The 12,797-nt window shown below is 38.7% G+C and overlaps 2 non-coding genes across 2 annotated transcripts; both read left to right on the top strand.

Annotated features, from left to right (window-relative positions):
* The first annotated feature begins 209 nt into the window (after nt 1-209).
* Nucleotides 210-291, top strand: trnal-uag (transfer RNA leucine (anticodon UAG)). The gene has a single exon. It is a non-coding gene; the product is annotated as a tRNA-Leu (tRNA).
* A 10,878-nt stretch (nt 292-11,169) lies between these two features.
* Nucleotides 11,170-11,242, top strand: trnak-uuu (transfer RNA lysine (anticodon UUU)). Its single transcript has one exon. It is a non-coding gene; the product is annotated as a tRNA-Lys (tRNA).
* The last annotated feature ends 1,555 nt before the right edge of the window (nt 11,243-12,797 follow it).

Below are 12,797 nucleotides of genomic sequence, written 5' to 3'. Positions count from 1 at the left end.
GCCCCTACAAACAGCACAAAGGATGAATCCCACCTCCTTCATTATTGCTGTTTGTGCCGGTGAAAGTAGTGTTTGTGGTATTGAAAGCATCTCGGAAGATAAAGGTGCAGTCACTTCCACATGTCATGATATCATTAGATCCGACGACAAGAGCTGAAGCCCCCGGCATTTACCAAGCCAGCAATGTGAGGAAGAGGGGCATGGAGGGAGGTAGCGTGGCCGAGCGGTCTAAGGCGCTGGATTTAGGCTCCAGTCTCTTTGGGGGCGTGGGTCCGAATCCCACCGCTGCCAAATGTTAGTGTTTTCAGACCTGCAATACGATCAGTAAAAGCGCTTTTTGTTAGGCTGCGGGAGGTGTTTAGAGATAGACTTTCTAAAATACAGGCTTAACATCAAGGCAGAAAAAATATTTTGTTTTCTCAACATAAATTCTCTTTGGCATGTTCAGCTTTATGTAGGGAACAACATCTGCCGAGATCACTTTTGAGGCAGTGCACATGATAGTGTACCGGCAAGTACATTTAATATTGGCTGTGGTGGTGAGCTGCTTTTGTCTGTGAAACTTTTAATTCTTCACGCCGAATCATTGGCAGGGGTAAAGCTTATTAAATCTTCGAACATAGCGCTCCATCAGAAATACTTTGTTCGTGGTCAAAAGAGATCAGAGGATTAACTTCATGAATTCACATAGCATACCTTACAGGAAAGATTTAAAAGGGGAATTGATTGTGCTTCCTGATGTTGCTCCTGTGGTTTCTTTGGATACAATGGTGAATGTTCTTTGACGTTCTACTAGAGTATCCACTGGGTGGGCTTTATCAATCAGCTCGGATACAGATGCAGCCATTCAAAGTGCGCGTTACAGACACGTACCGCAGGTGACGTCGCTCAGTATGACGCAAGATGACGCGGGGCACCGCAGTACGTGATTGGTTGACCGACAGGGGCACTCGTGGTCCGTTGGTCTGTCGTAGAAAGACAGTAAACGTCTTTGCTGTGCCCGTTGTAGGTATTGAATTTTACCACTGAAGGGAAATCTTAGTAGCTGAGCATAAAAAGAATAGGAGCATACTGTAACGCGTGTGAAGGTCATAAACGATATTAATTTTGGAACATAAACATACAGTGTATAGCTGGTCTTGGTACTTTAAAGAAAAAAATACACACCAGTATTCCATTTCTCCCTAAACATTTTAAGCTTCGAAGTCTTTAACTAACGCGATACCGGAGTCAACAAGCATACTTTTAGAATTTGATTAAAAGGGAATATAATATGGAATCGCGTATCTAAAGAATTTAATAATGGTATTCGTGTGCTGCGACAGGGCTGTGTAGGGCTGTTTCGCCTGCCTGTTCATGTGAGCTGTCTTGTAGACGTGACTACCAGCTGACAGGTTGTGTTTTCGAATCCAGCTGGTGCTGGTCTTTTCTTTTAAGAAACATTTCTTCGAAAAAATAGAATAGCGATATTATGGACAATCAATTGACTTTTATATTTCAAAATATCGCAACATGATCGATATTTGCGATATTTTGAACATATCTTCCCTTCTGACAGCGGTGCCTGCTTCTATTGTGTGTGTGTGTGCAACAGAGTAAATTTTTAATAGCGTTTTAAGCGAATAGGTAATTAGATTGCTCGTAAACCTAATCGCTTTTTCTACATAAACACAGCATGATTACTCTCTGAAAATGCTTTTCCTTTATTTTTAAAGTAGGCTCAGATTTCAACTATAGATCGTATTATTATAAACTTTCTTGGAAAAATGTATTTTATGTAAACCATGTTTGCTATTAATTCATTTAGGGCTAAAATACGTTCATTGTCTTCCAATCGAGTCGAGTTGACATTGGAAGCCTGCCACACCCGGACTGTTAAACCAACGCATTAGCACGTCAAAGCCCATTGAGGGTATTGAGCCAGTATTGGCTTTAGTATTCCCCCCCTCTCCCCTCAATTCAATTCAATTCAAGGTGTTTTATTTGCATGACAGATGGGTACAAGCAGTGTTGGGTATGTATATTGTAACGCTTACGGCAGACAGGCACTGTGTAACAGCCGGCGCACCAGAGCAGCGCACCGAGGGAGCGTCTGCATTTATAACTTGGTTTTTAAAATTAGTCAAGCAATATGAAGCATCTTCTTTTACTTTTGAGTCCCTTAAATACATTGAACACAGCTTTCTCACCACTTAAGATTGCTCTTGATACCATCCTTACACAAAGCAGAAGGGAGATTTTAGTGCCTGAGCATAAAAAGAATAGGAGCATACTGCAACGCGTGTGAAGTCCATAAACGATATTAATTTTGGAACTTAAACGTTCAGTATATGGCTGGTCTCGGTACTTTAAAGAAAACATACACACCAGTATTCCATTTCTCCCTAAACATTTTAAGCATCGAAGTCTTTAAGTAACGCGATACCGGAGTCAACAAGCATACTTTTAGAATTTGATTAAAAGGGAATATAATATGGAATCGCGTATCTCAAGAAATTAATATGCAATAACTGAGTCAAGGGACTCAGAGGATCCAAGGCTAGACTGAGTATAATAGGCTTCGGGCTTCTATTGTGACATCTACTGTAAATTACAGAAATGTTAAAAGTAAACAAAATAAAGTAACTAAAATGTGGTCTAAAATCACCCCTTTAGACACCCCTTTTACTTCACTGGTGTCAGATATGAAAGGCAATAGTCTCCCGTTCTGTCTGCTGTGTGTTGCAGCAGAGGGACTCCCTGCCGCTGAAAGGGGCAGAGTAACTTGCATGCCCTCTAGTACAGTTTACACATGCACGACTTTAAAAGCTAGCAAGACAGGTTTCGATTCACATTAGCTGGCGAGCCTTGTTAAAAAAACGAATGATAATGTAACATGCCACTGTTCATGAACAAAGTTATACTGAGATTTCCTAAGATACGCGATTAAAAAATAAATAAATAAAAATTTGAATCTCCCGCGGAACACATTCCATAAGAATCAGTGGTTTTACAGTATATATCGCCTTTAAAGGTGGCTTCTCAAAACGCTTTACGGGATAAAAACAACCAGAACAGCAGCAACAACAATATTGTATTTCGTTGCACTTTGAAAACCAAGTAATAACTTAACTATACAGTACGTGCAAACGTTTCGTATGTTGCTGTCGTGAATGTCTGCGTACCCATAAGTATCTTATTTGCCTTGAGTCTGTCTACAGTATCTCTGTCCCACTACCCCCATCTCTCCCTCAATTCAATTCAAGGTGTTTTATTTGCATGACAGATGGGTACAATTCTTGTTGGGAATGTATACTTTGATATTTACACCCGGCGCGGCACCGAGGGAGCGTCTGCATTTATAACTTGGTTTTTAAAATTAGTCAAGCAATATGAAGCATCTTCTTTTACTTCTGAGTCCCTTAAATACATTGAACACAGCTTTCTCACCATCCTTACACAAAGCAGAAACTGTCCGATGACTCACAGTACAAGTGGAAAGATTACAGATTTTAATCGTCTTTAATTTTGTCTTTAATTTTGCCTGTGGAGTGTATCTTATTAAGCTCTAAATTGCATTTTGAGCGCGGTTTTTTACTTTTTTTTAATTGCATTTTGGGCGCGGACAGCACATACAAGGGTTAATGAACTGCGCCAAGAAATTTAAAATAGTATTCTTTAGGTGTGAGGGTAGGAGTGGACCGCAGCAGGCATAATCAGCAAACCAGGAAAACAAAGAACAGGACAGGTGAGATGTGTATCCAGAAAGCGAGTGATCAGAAAAAGGAAATGGAAAACGCAGAAAAAGAAAACGCTTTACAGGATAAAAACAATAACAACAGTAGTGGCTGGGCAAACGATTTTTTTTATCGAAATACAAATTGAGATACTGTACTGTATAATGATGTGCATGAACAAAGGTATACTGCAATTTTCCTTAGATACGCGATTAATGCTTCGTAGGAGGAGGCGGTCTTTTCCTCTTGTCTAACAGTTTGTCCACAAACAAAACATTCCTGTTAGACAAAAGGAATTGAAAAAAACCAATTTTGTCAATGAAAACCGGTGTGTGTGTCTCTCCCTGCTGGATGTTCCTCTCACAAACTGCTGAATGAATAAAATAATTTTATTGAAAATGCGTTTGCGATTGTCTGGTATTTAATCTGGTCCCTTTTAACTGTTTTTCGATCTACTGTATTGCTTTGAGATGCCACTTTTAAAGGCGATATGTAAAATAAAGTTTTTTTTATTATTGTTATAGAGAAACATGATCAGATTTTCCCTGGTTCAGAAAAAAGATCTAAAGTGCTACACATAACTTTCTTAATTCGATGTATTTAAAGCAGTGAACTACTGTAGGTGTCACATAACATTCAGAAATACAATCACGTATTTGACAAATAAAAACGATTATAATCTAATCCTTCCACGTTTGATCCCAAAATCCCAAGAAATATAAATCTTGACGGGTAGAAAGCTATGCTGAAAGTTTATTAAGATGCTTAGAAGACAAAGATACTGTATCAATTTATGTTGCATTAGCCTGATTATGATTAAAAAACACATATAATTAAACACGCGTTTGCGATTTAAATCAGAACACGATTTAAATCAATATCGATTCCATATTATATTAGCAGAAAAGCTTAAAACTACCACTTTTTCACACGCTATTTCACATGCTAGTTAAATACTTCGATGCTTAAAATCGTTAGGGAGAAATGGAATACCGGTGTGTATTTTTCCTTTAAAGTGCCGAATCCTGGAATCTGACTGGCTGACACCCCTCTGAAGTGGTTCCATAAAATCTGGTATACGGAAAAGAAAGCGTTGATAAATACAAGTGTCTTTTAATACACTCTTTGCTGTGCTCTTGAGGCATGACTTTTTGCATGACTCCAAGGCATGACTTTTTTATGTATAAACATCAGTATTTACTGCTATTAATTACTGTACGATTTATAGTTGAAATCTGAGCCTAGATATAAAGTTAGATATAAAGTTAAAATCTTGACAAAGCAATGTAGGAAATACAGAGAAAATAAATTCTTTCTGACATCTAAAATCAGTTTCGATCAAGGTCTCTAAAACGAACAAGAAAAAGAAGATTTTCGGAGGGCAATTACGCTGTGTTTATATAGAATAAGTGATTTATGAGCAATCTAATTTCTTGTTCGTTTAAAACAGTGAAATGTCAGCTGTAAAAGATCGCACCAGAAACAGCACTCACTCTGCCTGTCATAGACGTTCAGGAAAGGCTGAATGAAGTCATGTCAAGTACAATAATTCGGAGAACAATAATACCAGTTGTAGGACAGTATATAAGGAGGATAAGGATTTTGAAGTTGACTCGAAATCTGATAGGTAACCAGTGCAAGGACTTGAAAACAGGTGTAATGCATCCCTGATAGGATTCTTGCTGTCATATTCTGAACATATTGAAGATTGCTCAGTGTGGATTTAATTTCCCCAGTGAACAGGATGTGCATTTATTAATTCTAGAAAAAAAGCCTTTCTTGATTTCTCTAGTTCTTAGTTTCTCTAGTTCCCTTTAAAATAAACTATTATTCCACAATGCAGAGTATTACATGGCCAGTATTTACACATGATATTTGTGATTTAAAGAAATTAACACAAGCAGCTTTTGGAGATTTAAGTGTTGGCTGAGTTATTGCAGGATAAAAGACTAGAGATGTTGGCAAGAAGAAGATAGTTTGGGGAAAGCTGAGGAATACACTTATAACAAGAACACTTCCTAATGGGGTTAGGCATACTTTTGATGAAGATGATGAAGTTAACAGACTATATGTTTACATAGATACTGAAATAAGGATTGTATTTTAGATTATGTGTAGTTGCTGGCATTGAACTGTGTGTTGGATGCACATGAATTGAAGGAATGGGCAAACATAGCTGATGCGGATCCACAGAGCCAGCATATTAAGATGTTTATAATTAGAGGCAATTTGTTTAAATAACTAGGTATGGATACTGATGTGCAAGAGAGGTGGAAAGGCTGTTTCCTTAAGCCAGCAGTAAAAAATATTTTATTCTCAGTGAGATGCTGCCATTTCATAGTGGGTTTCTAACACTGTGTATAGTTCCATCCACACAGTGCCTTTACTTCCATTTCTAATCTCTTTATCCAGTACAGAGGATTTGGAGCCTATCCCAGTAAGCAACGGACACAAGGCAGAATACACCCTGGACATAGCGCCAGTCCATCACAGGACAGACAGACACAAACACACACAGACCAGGGCCAGGTTTCCCATAAACTAATTAACTTACCAGTATGTTTTGGAGTGCGAGAGGGAGTCATATCACACATATGGAGAAAAACCATGTAACCCAGAGAGAACATGTAAACCCCACACACACAGGATGGCAGGAATTGAACCTAGGACCCCAGTGCTGCAAGATAGCAATGCTAACCACTTTGCCACCATTATAAATGGATGGATATCTTAGTTATCTTTCTAGTTCACAGGTTTGCATGCATAATTTAATTTTGAAAGCCACTGAGACATCAGGTACTACTGTTGTATTTATGAAAAAGAAACAAAACAAAAAACATACTAACAACTGTGCCATCCTACGCCTTAGCTAATACATTTTATTATTCATAAACAGTTAACATTGTTAGCAAAATATTTTGAATTATATTTAACCCTATTTTTTCTTTAGTTTTGTATTTAACTTATTATATGATAGTCAGACTTAATGTATATTTGAACAATGAAAATATATTTTTACAAGATTTTACATTAAGCACTTAAAATTAATATGGTTAATAATAGTAAACTGTAACATGCTGTAACAAGATCGGTTAAACAGCGAAGAAAATGCTTTCAGAGAAAATGTTTCAGGTGTGAAGAACATAGATCTCCAATGCAATTTCAACCAAACCTGTTCCCACACACCCTGCCCCCACTACCATTAGAATATACACAAAGCACTCAAATCTTTCGAGCTAATGATCAGGTGACCCGAGAGAGAGCGAGAGAAACACCAAGGGGTATCACCAAGGGTATTAATAATACGATCTATAGTTGAAATCTGAGCCTAAATAAAAAGAAAAAGCAAGTGATTAGGTTTATGAGCAATCTAATTACTTATTCGTTTAAAACGCTATATAAAATAAAGTTTATTATTAATTTGCTGCACAGAGCGGTGAATATTGTTATGCATAAGACAAAGATAACGATCCTGATCAGTTTAGAAATCTGTGTACGCTGTAAGGTTTTTACTTCTTAAACTTTTAAAGTACACGTTTTGAATAGAAAGAAATCCTCTTCCTGTTACAGTATGTATAGCAAACTAGCACGTCTTTTTTCTCCAATCAGAGGGGTGTCAGATGGTGTCAGCCAATCACCATTCTGCGTTGGGTAGCAACGGGTGACTGTTCTCAGGCGGAAGATGTAAACAGCTTAATGTTCGTGTTAAATAATTTTTTAAAATTCAATTAAACGGGCACAATTAAGACATTAAATATACATATACATACTGTATACAGTACAGTTTGCATACGGTAATATGTTACGCGATTAAAAAATAAATAAATAAAACTGGAAGGTTCAGCACCAGCTGGATTCGAGCACACACCCTGCCCGTTGGCAAGCACGCACCTAGACCAGTCGGCTACAGTCAGCTCGCATGAGCAGGCAGGCGAAACAGCCCTACACAGCCCTGCCGCAGTACATGGATATAATCATACCGTTATTAAATTCTTGAGATACGCGATTCCATATTATATTCCCTTTTAATCAAATTCTAAAAGTATGCTTGTTGACTCCGGTATCACGTTAGTTAAAGACTTCGAAGCTTACAATGTTTAGGGAGAAATGGAATACCGGTGTGTATTTTTCCTTGTGATATTTTAAGCTCTAGTTGAATGATAGGTGTCGCATTTTAAATCATTTTCGTAGTTAGAAATTATGAAACGCCCTGTTAAAAGCAAGGAAGTTTTTATGCCCGTTGAAGTAAAACAAAATGCCTGACAAAGTATGGCTTGGACAGATTCCAAGTGCTTGTACAAATGTGCTAAAGAAATTATACTTTGAGTATACAGCTTGTCCAAAGTCATCCATTATTAATACTATTAGTAATATCTCCGGTAAAGGCTTTGATGCATAAATATTTCTGATAAAGGTAGGTTGTGTACTTTTGTCCAACTGAGCAATCTTGCTTTCATAAAATATACCAACATTTTAATGACTGAAGATTAACATGCTGTAATACACTGTTCAAAATTAAAGGCTCAAATGCTGTACATGAGAGGTTAAGCTCCCCCTGGCGGTTTTACAAGGTGACGCCGGATAGTTTCCGGCAGAGCGTCAAATGACGCGCGATTAACACGTCACACTGCGTGACACTGCGAGATGCCGCGCCACGCCCACCGGGGTATGCCGCAAAATAACGCACGCATTTTGAATGGCTGCATCTGTAGGTCATCAGTGCTCCGTCTCCGGAAAATAATCAGCACTGTCGTTTTTTCCTGTGCTGTCTTTTAAAACATATAAGATCACGAGTTTACAGATTTCTCAAAATAACAACTATACATTTTAACCCAGCGGTTAGCATTCCTTCAATCCAATAGTTTTACTCCGGGTAAAAAGCAGCGAAATATATAGAGAGATGATATTCAAATATTTCAACATTCTTATTGGATTTCCTGTATGGATATATCGCTCAGAATTCCTAATATAATTTTGAGTTCAGTTTTGCTTTACTACTTTCAGAGTCTTTTATTGACCTCCTGAAGCAGAGAAGTGACATAATCACAAATGCGACCTACCTGTGCTGCTGTTTTTGGTTAATAATGATTATTGCGAGAAAAAAAAAACAGCTCCTTGCATTAAGAGCACGCTCGCTGGTTGTGTTTGGTATTTTCCGTGGTGCTCTTCCTCAGCTGCAAAGTTATTTGGCTAGCAAAGACCTCTGAGAAGGAGTCTGAATCCGTCAACAACACAGGAATTCTAAGATCGCACTGCCGTCTTGTGTACAGAGATCTGATTTTTCCTTATTGAGTGTTTTGGTGTTTAAGAACACGTATCCTACCTTGAATGCTAGTTTCAAAAGATATGTTACCGGATCACAGATTTTCTTGAAAAGATTTGGGGATGCACTTACCGGGATTCAAACCCGGCTCAATTATTTAGAAGGCACCTATAGCACCAACGCACTTCTGAGAAACACCAGCACATTTCCGCAATCCTCCCTCTCACCTACAAAGTTATGAAGAGACAGACGTCCAATGAAAACTAATTTGATTCACTCAAGGCTCCGCTCTTTTATTGTGATGTCATTTTAATTAATGTTAGCTGTGATAAGGTGTCGTTTCTGTCTCTTAAAGTTTAAGTCTGCTCCTTTCTTCCTGGTTTAGAAATAATGTTCCATGATTGTTTACAAACACCACTATCAATTATTTGTCCAGCTCTAACGCCTGTGTGCGTTGACAAGGCATCTCCAAAGGACATATTAAATAACATGATCCTTCCTGTTACCATTCCTGTGGTTGGAGCGTTGCTTCGCCCTTTTTCGTTCTTCTACAATATTTGCAGACAGGGCTTTATCACTCGAGTTGTACAAAACAAGTCGGTCCATGAAAATCATCAGTACTGCTGTTGTTCTATGCGTAGTTTAATCAAGGTAGTCGAGTGAGGAGGTAAAAAAGCACTCCCCCGTCGATAAATCAATCATCGTCGCCCGTGTGACTGGATATAAAAATAACTGATTCATTTTTACCCAGTCTCTGGAAGTTTCGATGCGATTATTTTTCCTTCCTTATTTCTTCATTCCTACGAATTTACTCTGTAGTAAAGGAAACGCGAAAGCGGGAAACTGTAGGCATTCTTCGTGAGTGGTGGATTGTGTTCAGAGAGCATCAGCACATCTCTAAGTCAGTTCCATTGATAGGTCTGTTGGGGATTTAGCTCAGTGATAGAAGGCATGCTTTGCATGTATGAGATCTCGGTATCTTTAGGTGCTTTATATTACTGTGCTCACATCGCAATCTTCTGTTGAATATGAACTCTTTGCTCGTGTTCATAGAGAGCCAGATTTACACAATTAAATTCAGGCACACTCGAAGTGCTATGGTGTTGCTCTGCTGTTTTAAATGTACCTCTAAAGCATTTAGCTCTGTTAACTACCAAATGATTTGAACTAATTTTATGTTATATTCAGGAAATCCAGAGGTCTTCAGACGTGTCGTGGCTGTTGAAGAAGACACCTTTTAAATCTCACCCAGGATTTCTTGAGAGATCATTCAGCGAGCGAGTCCTCCCTCTGGACTCCGCACTGAGCTGAAAGCTGCGCGAATTCCATTGTACAACTGAGAAAAAAACTGATGGACTAAACAATGACATTTGATGATTATAAGAAATTCAAGAAACACAACAGTCCGAACACAGGTTTGAATCCTGAACGCTTAATTTAAAAGACAAAGCGAAGGATACGACCTGTAAACTCTCTTCATGTCTTACAGTTTATGATATAACAAAAATCTTACTTTCATAGTAATTTCTTGCTGCTGATAGACGATTTATTGAATTTTAACAAAATCACAATTACAAACATCTTGGGTTAAACAGTTATTCACATACTCTAACGAAGAGAAACGTTAGTGCCTTCCGGTGTGTGAGCCAATTTCTCAAAACAATATTTGTTAGTCTCTCGAGAGGCTGCGCAAGGTGTTTAGAGATAGAATTTCTAAAAGGCAGGCTCCCTGAGCTTAACATCAAGGCAGAGAAAATGTTTTGTTTTCTCTACAGAAATGCTCTTTAAATTTCAACATAGTTACAACTCCCTTTATAAAGGGTGTGCACAGTTATAGAACCAAGGCATTGAAAGGTTTTTTTTTAAATTGTTGTTCCAAAAAATGTTCCATTTGTTTTCTTTCTTAATGTTGTTGATTAAAAGATCTTATTAAATGCGAAAAAATCTGAATGTGAAAAAAGGTCAAAATGCTATTGAAAAAATCAGTAATGTGAGGAAAGATTAATTGTGGGAGCCCCTTACCTCCCCATATCATGCTGTATTTCTCACTCATTCTACTGGGTGAGGTGCCGTCGCTTCTGGATAAAGTCTGTCAGTGGTCATTCCAGACGGGTCAGGTATGACTGCGCTTCGGCACAAGAAGAGACATGTGACTTACGAGGATCCCGACAGGGTCGCTTGTTTTCCAGAGCCCGGATAGCTCAGTCGGTAGAGCATCAGACTTTTAATCTGAGGGTCCAGGGTTCAAGTCCCCGTTCGGGCGTCTGTGTTTTCCTTAAGTGTATTGTGGATTTCATTATAATTCGTATTTTGTCTTCCACTCTTCTAGCTGTACTGTTGATATTTTAAAAGTTCATCACTTGTATTTTCTTTAGTGTTTCCTTTCACAAACCGAAAATGTTCAAGACTATTTTGTCACCGCACTCCACGTAGATAATCACAGGAAAAGTAAAGGAAACGCAGTGAGGAGCTCACACAGCGAGTACTCTTGAATACAACAAGAGGAAAAGCACACACTGCACATCTGCGGAACATCACGTCCGAGTTAATAGTGACAGCAGAGATTGAGCGAAGTAGTTTTTTATTACTGGCTCGCTGAACGATCTCTCAAGAAACCCCGGTGGAGATTCAACAGGTCTCTAATAATCACGTTCAAAAAGTAGCCTTAATGGCAACACAGTGTTAGGAGTCCGGCTTTTCTTATTTCTTCTGCAGAACCAGCGGTATCGGAATATACTGATCCGCAAAATAAGCGCTTTCGTTTCTGATCGTTTTTATTGAGCGCTGCTCTAAACTTTACATTTGCTTGTGCTGGTTTTCCTCATGAAAAAAGAAATTTCTCTAATTACATTATTCCATGAGCAACGAGGAGAAAGAAATAAAATACATAATTCATTATAAGAACTAAAGGCAAGATGGCTGATGGTCTAAGGCGTTCAGGTCGCAGTTTCCTCTGGAGACGTTTGTTCAAATCGTACTTCTAATAAGTACTCTTTTTCTCGTTAGAGTAGAAACGATAGAAGCTTTAAGTGGGAAAAAATCACAACATCTCGCATTTCACGTGTTTAATGTTAATTGTCTCAGTGGTTGCCTCGGTGATTGATGGCTCTTCTCTCTTGCAGGGTGACGGCAAACTTCTTCAGAGAGGGAGTCTCCCACGCACGGCTTTTCTTCATCAAGAGCCGAGGCAACAGAGACAGACTTCAAACTGACATTAATTACTTCATGAGCGTTTATGACCGTCTTTAAAAAGCTGAGAGAAGTCGAAAACGTCTTTGGAAAAGAGGAAATGTCTGCTGACAGTAAACAGAGCTCACCCTCAGCTGCGGACAAGCGCTCCTCGTTAGTACAGTGCTGAGTAACCTCGCTTGTCGCGCGAGAGACCGGGTTACGTTTCTGTGACAGGGCGCTGGTTAAATTTTTTAACAACCTGACTTCATTTAGAAAGTGTGTACTGTGTACTAAGTTTCGGACTAGTTAGTGCAGTAGAATATGGAGATCATCTCCAGCTCTGAGCTCAACTGCAACAAGCAGTCGTGCTGAGCAAAGTCAGAGCCCAGCTTAACGTGTGCTCAGTGTGGTGCTCAGGACACAGGGGTATTGTTGTGGTTATAATTAGCACAAACTGCACGGGCTCTGAATCAGAACATTTCAATTTATCTGATCAGTAAATTAAAATGCAGGACACATTAATATAGGATTATTACTGTGTCTCTGTCCTGTTCGTATATAACCCAATGTCCCTCACAGTTTAGAAGATACCAGTATGGACACCTAACTCGTAATTCAGTACTCATTGCAAATAGTCCCAAAACAAG

The sequence above is a fragment of the Atractosteus spatula genome, assembly GCF_055471065.1.
Source record: "Atractosteus spatula isolate fAtrSpa1 chromosome 10 unlocalized genomic scaffold, fAtrSpa1.hap1 SUPER_10_unloc_6, whole genome shotgun sequence".
NCBI lineage: Eukaryota > Metazoa > Chordata > Actinopteri > Semionotiformes > Lepisosteidae > Atractosteus > Atractosteus spatula.
Note: the sequence above shows the minus strand (reverse complement) of the source record. Positions and strands in the feature narration are given on the sequence as shown.